We start from the raw sequence: 11904 nt of genomic DNA, 5'->3' as shown, positions 1-11904 counted from the left end.
TCCTCGTTGCTAAGGTTGAAGGGTTGATACTCTGTGCATGCTTCTCCTCCATTCGTCTCACACCTCATTACTGGATGTACCTGAGTAGAACCAAGTAAACCATCAATCTTTTTATTTAGAAGTTCTACCTAGTTTGACTGCATAGTGACCGAATCGATGTTATAAACACCTGTTGTTTTAGTTGGCTTAGTCCTCATGACTTGCCACTGATAGTTATTCAGTGACATCTCTTCAATAAACACATAAGCATTTTCAGGTGTTTTATTATTTATGAATCTGCCAGCAGCTGCGTCAACCATTTTTCGAGTCGAAGGATTCAGGCCATTATGGAATGTTTGAACCTGTAGCCAAAGTGGTAACCCATGATGAGGGCATCTTCTCAATAAGTACTTGTATCTCTCCCATGCATCGTAAAGAGTTTCTAAGTCCATCTGCACAAACGAAAATATATCATTACGTAATTTGGCCGTTTGAGCCGGCGAAAAATATTTTAATAGAAATTTTTCAGTCATTTGCTCCCAAGTAGAGATTGACCCTCGTGGTAACGAGTTCAACCACTGTTTAGCTTTGTTTCTCAATGAAAAATGGAATAACTGAAGACGAATGGCATCATCAGAAACGCCATTACTTTTAAATGTATCACAGAATTCCAGGAAATTTGCCAAGTGAGTGCTCGGATCCTTATCCTGCAAACCATCAAACTTAACAAATTGTTGTCTCATTTGAATAGTGTTAGGTTTTAGTTCAAAATTATCTGTAGCAATAGCAGGCCTAACTATACTTGACTCAGTTCTTGTTAAAGTAGGTTTAGCATAATCATACATAGTACGATGAGCAGGATTCTAATTTTCTAGTTCAACGTGTATCGCAGGAGGTAGCTGATTGTCTTGGTTTTCAGCCATCTCCTCGGTTGGGGTTTGAGTATCATCCCCTTGCTCGTTCTCTGTGTATCTTAATCTTCGCTTTATTTCTCTCTAGTTTCAGCGAACTATGCGATCGATTTCTTTGTCAAAAAGTAGTGGTCCTGACGGGTTTCTTCTAGTCATAGATTATAAAAACCTGCTAAGAGAAAGAAAAAGTAAACTAATAAATAATAATAATAATTAAATTAAAATTAAATTGTAAGAAAGATAAATAGCTAAAGTAATAAAATTGAGCGTTCCTAATATCTTAGTTCCCTGGCAACGACGCCAAAAACTTGATCGCGATTTTCATGTGACAGGTTTTAAATATTTATAAAGAATCATTCTTGAAACTAACTATTATCACGATGTAGGCAAGTGTACCTATCGAACAGTAGTATAGTTTTTATTATCTAGCCTAAGAATAAGGGGGTTTTGTTTTAACTAACTAATTATCTAAACAAAGAATTCGTAAAAAGTAGAACTGGGGGATTACTTTTTGAAAACGATTGAATTAAGACAATACCTAAGGAAAAATCCACTTAGACTTTACTTATTATTTTGTCTCTGAATCGGATGATTTATTCATTTAACTTGTCCCGTAGAGATCCCTAAGTTATGTTATTAATCCTATTCAAGACTAATAACGTCTAATCCCTAGATTGAATAATTGAGACTTTTATCTAATTAACACCCTAGGGTTGCATTAACTCAATCTATGGATCCCCTTATTAGGTTTCACCCTAATCCGGCAAAATCTTGTCACCCTATGTCTAGGTGTGCAATCAACTACGCTTAATTATGACAAATGTACTCTTAGACAGGGTCTATTCCTCCTCTGAATAAGAGCTTATCTTGAATCAGTATACTAGGATATCAAAACAAGAATTAAGAACGCATAATTAAGAACAAGTTAAATATTTATCATACAATTCAGAAAATAATAACAAGATTCGTCTTAGGTTTCATTCCCCTTGGGTATTTAGGGGATTTAGTTCATAACTAAAAAGGAAAACATCTCAGAAGAATAATGAATACAAAACATAAAGAAAACCCAAAACTCTTGAAGGGAAATTGAGGAGAGATCTTCAGTCTTGATGGTGACTCCGGCTTCTAAGATGGATCAATCGGCTTCCCTTGAGTAGTTCCCTGCCCCCTTCTCTCTGTGTCCCTTTTCCTCTCCCTTTAGGGCGTATTTATAGGCTTTAGAATGCCTAAAAGCCCTCAAAATTAGCCTTTTCCGAATTGGACTCAACTTGGGCTCGGCAGGGACACGCCCGTGTGCGATTACTTCAGGCCGTGGTCAAGCCTGTTAGAATGGCACGGACGTGTGTTCTACCTGTGTGAGTCGTGCTTCGATTCTGCCAGATTGACACAGTCGTGTGGTATGCCCATGTGAGGAAGTCCAGGCCGTGTTGATTTCATACTTCGGCCCATTTTCTCCGTTTTTGGGTTGTTTCTCATTCCTTTCTCTCTCCTATGCTCACCTAATTATAAAACATGAAATTAAGGCATTAGGAGCATCGAATTCACCAATTCTAAGGAAAAATAATCCATAAAATGCGTTAAGCATAGGGTAAAATATGTGTAAATTACGGTTTATCAATAGGCTGTGTGAGGTAGACACACCTGTGTGTCTAAGCCGTGGCAAAACAAGGTATACATACTGACTTATCCACATGGCCACAAGACACGCCCATGTTCCAGGCCGTGTGAAAATTAAGAAGGCTACTGACTTGGCCACATGGCCGACCACACGCCTGTGTGTCAGTCCGTGTGCCACACACGACCAGTAGACACACCCGTCTTCCAGGCCATGTCAAAACTATAGGGTATACTAACTTTAATTCGTAGGGTACCCCAGGGGACACATTTGGCCGTGTAACATGACCATGTGTCGTACACGGCTGAGACACACGCTCGTGTCTCTACCCATGTGGACAAAAATAGGCCATTTGAATAGCCAATTTGCCACCCCAATTTGGGTCAACCTACAAGCACCAAACCAAGCATATATGCCCAACCATTTCAGCCAATATCTATACCAAACCATACATAATTCATGCTATAACATTACCAATAATTTTAAATCTCAATTCATAAATCAATTCATACTAAAACTTAAACTAAAATCATACCTAAACATATGATCAATACATCATTCAATCAAATGCTCAAAACTTACCAAAACTTCTCAACATTGGCCAATTCTTTTGGCCAACCAAAACATACCACAATTTCACAATAGCACCACATATCATTTACCATTATCAAACTATAAGTTCAAACACAAACTAGCCATATCACATGGCTAAATATATACATCACAAAACATAATCCCATAACTTCTAACCTATACATGCCATACTTTAATATATAAATTTTCAAAGTACCAAAATAAGGTTTGATAGTGTGGTGACGATCCTCGAAAATCCCCGAGCTCATAGTAGTTTTGATATCTATTAAACAATACAAACACACACAAGGTAAGCTTTCAAAAGCTTAGTAAGCCATTTACAAATAAACATATCATTCAAAGCGAATAAGTATCATCAAATCATTTATACTTTGTATACCAATGCTAACACAAATCTCATATTCAAGTACTTACCTTTCATTCTCAAATAGGATATACAAAGTAAACATACCTGAAATTGATATGATTTCACAAAGTTATTCATTTTCTCAAAATGCTCGTTTGAACCATTCGGAAACATAAGGATATGCGGATAGATCAGAAAGCATATACAATGCTGACATCCCAGACGTGGTTTTACATGTAATCAAACATCGATGCCATTGTCCCAGATAGGGTCTTACACGAAATCAAATTTGATCCCAATGTCCTAGACATGGTCTTACACGCAAAACAAAAGTCGATGCCAACATCCCAGACGTGGTCTTACACGAAATCACATAACGAAATCCTATGTCATGACATATGTATCGTAACTATTCCTAAGGTTCGTACGGGGCTTTTCAGATGTCGAAACTTTATCGATATTTTTTCGAATAGCACATATTAAGCTGGAATAATCATTACTCACAAATTCAATATCATATGAACAATAATAATTCAATTCAAACACGTTTATTGTATATTAACTTAGCTCGTAGGGATTCGGATAGATGGAATCGGTTACTCGACGACTTTCGACTTTCCCCGATCTAATTCTGTATTCTTTAGTTCTCGATCTAAATCAATTTAAATTTAACTTATTCAACCACACATTCATTCAAAACAATCCATATACACACAATTAGGGCATTTTGCAAACTAGCCCTCACATGTTTACATTTTGACACTTTAGTCCCTAATTCACAAAATCACAAAATACACATAATTTGCTTGTACACAAGCTTAGCCGAATTTTCATAGCTCTCACACAAGTCCATACATTTCATTTTTTTCACATTTTAGTCCCTCAAAATAACATTTTTACAATTTAGCCTAAATTACTCAATTTCATCAAAAATCCAAAAACAAAACATGTAAACCCAACATCAAACTTTCATTTATCAACAACTAACTTCACAAAACTCATAATTTCATCAATGGCACATTTAAAAATCATGATCAAAATCAGAAATTGAGGCATGGGTTTGATAGTATATGAAGCAACAATTACAAAAAACGTAGAAATTATCAAAAATCGAACAAAATCCATGCCTTAATCAAGGAAATTAATGGCCAAACCCTAGGAAGCTATTTCTCTTTTATTTTCTTTATATTTTTGGCAAGATGAACATGAAATGGCCAAATTTTATGTTTTATTTAATTAATATTAACTTAATTAATCAAATTCCAATTTTACCCTTAATGAAATAATAATAACTCATAATGGTTGTCCATAAAAGTCCATTAACCATCTTAATGGTCCAACTGCAACATAAGGACCTTCCAATTTTAAAGACATTTCAAATAAGCATTATTAACAAACAGTAGGTAACTTTTACGTTTTACGCGATTAGGTCCTTTCTAACAAATTGAGCACACAAACAATTAAATTTTATACGAAACTTTCACACAAGCTAATTCACACATCATAAGCACGAAAAATAATATTTAAATGTTTTTCTGATGCAGATATGTGGTCTCGAGACCACTGTTCCGAGTAGGGTCTAAACTGAACTGTTACACATCACATTAACCACTTACGTGACTCTCCTTACCAATCACCAAGCACACCGAAAACCACCCATCACACTAATCAAATACATGCTTAATCAAGTAAATTTAAGAATACAAAGCCTAAAACATGCTTCGTCTATCACAGCACAACAAAATAAAAGTAGGGGTAAAATTGTCATTTTACATAATGTAGGCAAAATACACATGATTCATGAAATTAATCCAACAAGTGCCTTGGGAATTTTATTTTAAACCATGTTTGAAAAGTTCAGTTCAAAACGACAGTTAAAACTCATTTAATTTCAAAATGAAGTTTAAAGACTAAAATGTAAATTATACAAAATTTCTAGAAGAACCTTTCTAAGGGAAACCAGTGTATAAAACCTTGTCATGTAAATTTTCAAAGCATTTTGTGATGTGTAAGGCCTCCAATTTTATTGTATAAAAACTAGGACTTATTTGCAAATGTATCAAAACATGCCCAGTTCACTCAGCAACTATGTCAAGACGATGAGAAAAATCACGTCGTGACGTCACCTGGAAGGAATTTCTCATCTTGACGGCAAGTCCTCATCGCAACATCATTGAAGCTTGTCACGACGACAAAGTGCAATATATTGCATAAAATTTGCAACATTAGTTTATGATACTTTAACACTCAAATACACATAGACTTTCATGATTCCATGCTAAAATACCTATTCTAACATGTCATATTCGATGCATAGAACATATAAATTATGCTCTCACACACAATATCAAACATTAACATGCTTTGGCATTCAATCTATTCATCAACACTAATATGCTTTTCTAAATTCCGAATTAAATACTTAACATACCAATTTTGCATATAAGGCAATCCAAAGTGCATTATAGGTATATAAGTTGCCATTTGGTCACTTTACATCTGTTTAAACATTCAACAAGTCATTTAAATATTTCTAACCATAATTCACTAAGGTACATGCATGCTAAACAACACATATTGCCTACCCATATCTAACATCATTCATGCATCAACTGAAGTAAGAAAAACATCCAAAACTAGTTATAAAAGCCTTTAAACAATCCCATTTACAAACAAAAACAAAACAAAACTTTAGTCCCTTAAAACTAACCTACATTTCCATCCCTTATTGCCTATTAAAACCATCTCACATGCACAATCAAGATACTTTTCCTTGTGATCACAAGCTTGCTCACTTCACCATTCCACTCAAGCTATTTCTTTGCAAAAATAAACAGAAACGTGTTTGAGCTAAACTAAGCTCAGTGAGTGCTCAAGAAGCTATAAGAAACCACAAAAACAAGAGTTCAAAGCAAGCATGCTAAACCGATTTATCACTTAGTATTTTCAAATATCATATCATGTTGATACATTGACAACTTATGAATATCAAAAATGTATACAAATACCTTTCATTAGATACCTAGATCTGTATCACACCATGACTCAAAAGAGCCTACATGTCCCACGTAAGTGTAGCATTAAGCTATCACTCTCCGACACACCAACATATCATATTGAATAGCGCAATGCTCTACATTCCCTTATCCCTCCAAACATGTCCCAATAACAAAGCATATAAATGAGTACTCACATCCTATGGCTTGCCTGCTATATCCAATGTTTATAAAAGTTCACAAGGCCAATATATCCATTTTACATGTTCAATTTCTAATTTATGTACACTTACACATATATCACATTCACATCACTTTTCATGTAATATCCTAAATTAGGGCTTAATCGGAATAGTGGTTTCGTGACCACAAATCCGAGATAGAAATAATTATTTTACAATGATTTTGATGTTTATGATATGATTGCATGATTGTGTGAAAATTTCGTGATGAAATTCTATGCCTAAAGTGCTTAAATTGAAAGTAGGGACTAAATCGAATAAGTTGCAAAACTTGCATTCTAGAAGTTTTTAGTATGAAATTGTTTTGGAATATTAATGAGGAGGTCTTAAATAGCAATTTTACCAATTTTAAGTTCATGGACAAAATTAGGACATGGAAGGAATTTTGGAAAGTTTAGTAGTAAGGGTATTTTGGTCATTTAGTTATTAAAATGAATTAAAAACAAAATTAAAAGCCAATTTTGTCCATCTTCTTCATTAGGACGAAATTTCAAGGGTTCTCCATAGCTAGGGTTTGTTTCAAGCTTCCAAGCTCCATAGTAAGTGATTCCAAGCCCGTTTTAATGATTTTTACGTTTTGAGATCCCGTAACTCGATAAAGCTTATGTTAACAATAATTTAACCTAGGGTTTATATTTGGAAAAATACCCATAGGTGAAATTTGTGTATTTTGATGTTTTATGATAGAATATGAAGTTTTAAATTATGTTAGACAACTTGTACTACTCGATTTTAAGCAAAAAGCGAGTAAAAGGGCTTAATCGGTAAAAATACCTAATAGTCACAAGTACATGTTAGAGTGAGAATTTGATGTTGCCATAGAAGAGAAAAGTGATCAGCATGTTGTAAAACATAAGAATAAGGAATAAAGTTTAATCCAGAGCCTAGGGGCAAAAATGTAAATATGCAAAAGTTTAGGGGTAAAATTGTAATTTTGCCAAAATTTGAGTTAAGTATTAATTTGATAATGTGAGTATTAAATAAGCTAAATGTGTTATTTTAGATCAAGAAAGGCGTGGAATCGACCTCAATCGAGGAAAAGAAAAGATTATGGACTAAATTGCAAAATCTTTGTATTTTGGTACCAAGGTAAGTTCATGTGTAAATAATGTAGCATAATTGTTATTTTTAAGTTATTGATATTAATTATGTGTTATGCTGAATTTTATTATGAAATGTATGCTTTGTGGTTAATTTCAAATAATATGTAAATTATGTGAACTACTTGTTAAATATAATTGTTACCGAGTATTGATTTCGGCATTCTAAGGAAGACGACAAGGATAAGTGTTCGAGGAAAAAGCCCGTTTGAACCTTAGGAATAGATTAGGATACAAGTGACATGTCACTAGGATGGTTGAGCATCCGAACTCGTTGAGTTGAGTCCGAGTTCACTTATGGATGCGAATGTCCGAACTCGTTGAGTTGAGTCCGAGTTCGTGAGATGTAACTAGGCATCCGAACTCGTTGAGTTGAGTCCGAGTTCACTTATGGATGCGAACGCCCGAGCTCGTTGAGTTGAGTCCGAGTTCGCTTATGGGCGGGTTACATGATTGCTTGATTGCATATATGGCACTTATGTGCAAGTTATCCATGTATCCGAATTATATTCGATGTGTTCAGCGGGTAAAGTTCTACTCAAATGGAGGAAAATTTCGAGATGTAAAGAGGCGTATTGGTAAGTGATATGAAATGGATATTTTGGACAGGTATGTATTTAACCCTCGGGTTGAGTATTGATACAACCACGATAAGGTAATAAGATGATGAAGAATGATTAAAAATGTGATATGTGTTTTAGTGATGTATGCTAATGTTGGTGGTATAACTGTTTGTTATGTTACTTATTATTTGCATATGAACTTACTAAGCATTTATGCTTACTCCTCCTTCTTACTCATTGTAGTTTTGGACAAGCCAGCTCAGAGTCGGGATAGGTCGAAGGCTCACCACACTATCCGGAAGATTTTTGGTAAATGGCTTGTAAATTTAAGTATGGCATGTATAGCAATATACCCATTTTGTGTAAATGATCTTATGGTATGGTTGTGAAATGGTTGAGGAAATGCTTGATAATGATAAATTATGAAAATGGTTAGTTTAGATTATGTTTGATGTTAAGGAAAACTATTAAGATACTTAGTGCATAAAAACTCATAAAAGGATGAAATTTACCATAAACAGAATACCGCAGCAACACTAACGCGAGTTTGAAAATTTACTAAAAATCATAGAAATTGAATTTGGTGGTGAAATACATATCAAATTGAAGCTTATTATGTCTAGTTTCAGATGAAACAAATGAAACAAGAAAAGGAAGTATATGTTAGAAGATATTTTAATTTTAGTGAAACAGAGTCATAGCAGTTTCTGAATCCCCTGTTCCTACTTTAGAAATTCACCATAAATTGTAAAGATATAATTAGGTGGTGTATTTTATATCCTCAGAATCCTTATTGAGTGTAGTTTTATTATAAACAAACCTCATAGTCATATGAATTGTTTACAGAGAGAAATGTGGTTCGTAGTAAACAGAGGTCAGACAAGTGGAGTCTTGAAACAGGGGTAACTTTAACTAATAAACTGTACTAATTGGCCCAACCAAAAATTCTAGAAAACAATTAATAGATATTTTTATGAGTCTAGATTCAGGAAAATTTACGGATCTTAATTTCGAGTTTCAGTAACTCGAGATATGATTTTCTTGTGACTGTGACGCAAGTAGCTTAAAAGCTGTGAATGTAGAAACAAATAATTCAAAGTTCTAAAATGTTAAACTAAGCTTAGTAACACCTCATACTCGACTCGGTGGCGGTCTCGGGTGTGGGGCGTTACATTTAGTGGTATCGAGCAGGTTTAGTCGGTTCTCGGACCACGTGTTGTATGTACAATTTTGCTATACATGCCATATGTATGAATTGTGATAGTGTGACGACTTGACCTTTTTAAATGAATTTTTTATATAGTAAATGGATCCCGATCCAGTGTGGCGAGATGAAGTCTGGTAATGCGCCACTCGGCTGATGGAGCAGCACGATCGAAACCCACCCCTCTTGTTGGTCGGGGAGGAGGGAAAGGGATCGGAAGCCTTTCTCCAAATGATGAGTGCATGGTACACTAAGTTCGTTCGACGAACCCAAATGTAAGACCTCCCCACCTCCCCAATTCCTCAACCTATGCCTCCAATGCCTCAAGGAGTGGATATGATAAAATTTCACAGAACCCCGTTGATAGAATTAAGTAAACAAGGGGCTGAAGAATTTAGAGCAAATATTGATGATGATGCAGAAAGCGAGTTCGGATTGAAAATTCTATCCGGGTATTTGATGAATTATTTTGTACACCGAAGAATGTTTGAAATGTGCTACATCTTTGTTGAGAGATTCACCTATAATTGGTGGAAGACTTTGATTTGATTGGTACCGAAAGAGAGGGTAACACAGGAATTCTTTCAAGAAGAGTTTCAAAAGAAATATATTAGTGAAAGATTTATTGATCGAAATGTAAAGAGTTTCTTGAGTGAAGCAAGGTAATATGAGCGATCTCGAATATGAAAGAGAGTTTGTTCGATTAAGTAAGTATGCGGGAATATGTTCCTCCGAAGCCAAGATGTGCCGACGATTTGAAGACGGGCTTAACGAAGACATTAAGGTATTTGTTGGGATCCTTGAACTAAAAGAAATGGTGGTACTTGTCGATCGAGCTTGCAAGGTGAAGAATTCTTGAAGGAAAAGAAAAGGTAGAATATGAAACACGAAATTGGAAGAAAAGACCAATGAGTAATGCACCCTCACAAACAAACCGGAAAGTCAAGAAATATGAATCCTCGTTCCCAAGTTTCAATTTGGGCAATCATATGGAAATTTTAAGAAGCGAAATGTGGGTCCTAAATCTCGGACTACTTCTGCGGCTAGTGGGAAATCGAGATTTGTTAAACCCGAGTGCCGTGTGTGGTAGAAATCATTTTGGTCCGTGCGAGCAAATGAATGTTTTCGATGTGGTTCTCCGGATCATTTTATTAGAGACCGCCGAGAGAGCCGAGAAAGAAAAATTTGAATGTAAAAGCTAGTGTGCGACTCAAGGGAAGGTATCCAGAAAAGTTGGAAGTGAAACAAGCGGTAAGAATGTAGCGAGGATGCACCGGTTAGACTGAAGGAAGGGCTCCGGCTAGAACGTATGCTATTAAAGCGCGTGAAGATGCTTCCTCACCGATGTGATTCTGGTACATTTCTCTCTATAATGTTAATGTTATTGCTTTGATTGATCCGGTTCTACTCATTCATATGTGTGCATGAAATTGGTGTCTAGTATGAATATACTGTTGAGAATCTGAAATTTATGATTAGAGTGTCGAATCCGTTAGGCAAATGTGTATTGTTGATAAAGTATGTAAGAAATGTCCTTTAATGATTCGGGATCATTACTTTCAGCCGACTTGATGTTGTTGCCGTTTGATGAATTTGATGTTATTTTGGGTATGGATTGGTTGACATTGCATGATGCTATAGTAAATTGCAAAGAAAAGGTTATAGAATTAAAGTGTGGAAATGGTGAAACTCGGTGGGTTGAATCAGATAAATCGAGGCATTGCCTAGTGTGATTTCTTCAATGTCGGCTCAAAGATATCGAGAAAGGGTTATGAAGCTTATTTGGCGTATGTAATTAATACAAAAGAAGTTGAAAAGAAAGTTGAATCAGTCTTGGGTTGTGTGTGAATTTGCTGACGTATTTCGGAAGAATTGCGGGTTTGCCTCCGATCGGGAAGTAGAATTTGGTATTGATTTGATAAGGAACGACTCCGATCTCGATTGCTCCATATAGAATGGCACCAACAGAGTTGAAAGAATTAAAATCGCAGATTGCAAGAGTTGGTGATAAAGGCTTTGTGAGACCGAGTTTTTCACCTTGGGGTGCTCCGTGTTATTTGTGAAAAGAAGGATGGTTCTATGAGATTATGTGTTGATTATCGGCAGTTAAACAAGGTGACAATCAAAAACAAGTATCCGTTCGAGAATTAATGATTTGTTTGATCAGCTAAAAGGAGCGACATGGTTTTCAAAGATTGACTTGAGATCTAGGTATTACCAAGCTGCGGGTAAAGGAGTGGATGTACCTAAAAGCGCTTTTAGAACAAGGTATGGTCATTATGAATTTTTAGTTATGCCATTCGGATTGACAAATGCTCTCTATTGTGTTTATGGATTTAATGAATCGCATATTT

General features: G+C 35.4%; 1 non-coding gene across 1 annotated transcript; it reads left to right on the top strand.

Annotated features, from left to right (window-relative positions):
• The first annotated feature begins 357 nt into the window (after nt 1-357).
• Nucleotides 358-464, top strand: LOC128287041 (small nucleolar RNA R71). Its single transcript, XR_008277741.1, has one exon. It is a non-coding gene; the product is annotated as a small nucleolar RNA R71 (small nucleolar RNA).
• Nucleotides 465-11904: the final 11440 nt, after the last annotated feature.

The sequence above is a fragment of the Gossypium arboreum genome, chromosome 13, assembly GCF_025698485.1.
Source record: "Gossypium arboreum isolate Shixiya-1 chromosome 13, ASM2569848v2, whole genome shotgun sequence".
Classification (NCBI taxonomy): Eukaryota; Viridiplantae; Streptophyta; class Magnoliopsida; order Malvales; family Malvaceae; genus Gossypium; species Gossypium arboreum.
The sequence above is the reverse complement of the archived record's forward strand: the minus strand, read 5'-3'. Positions and strand labels throughout refer to the sequence as shown.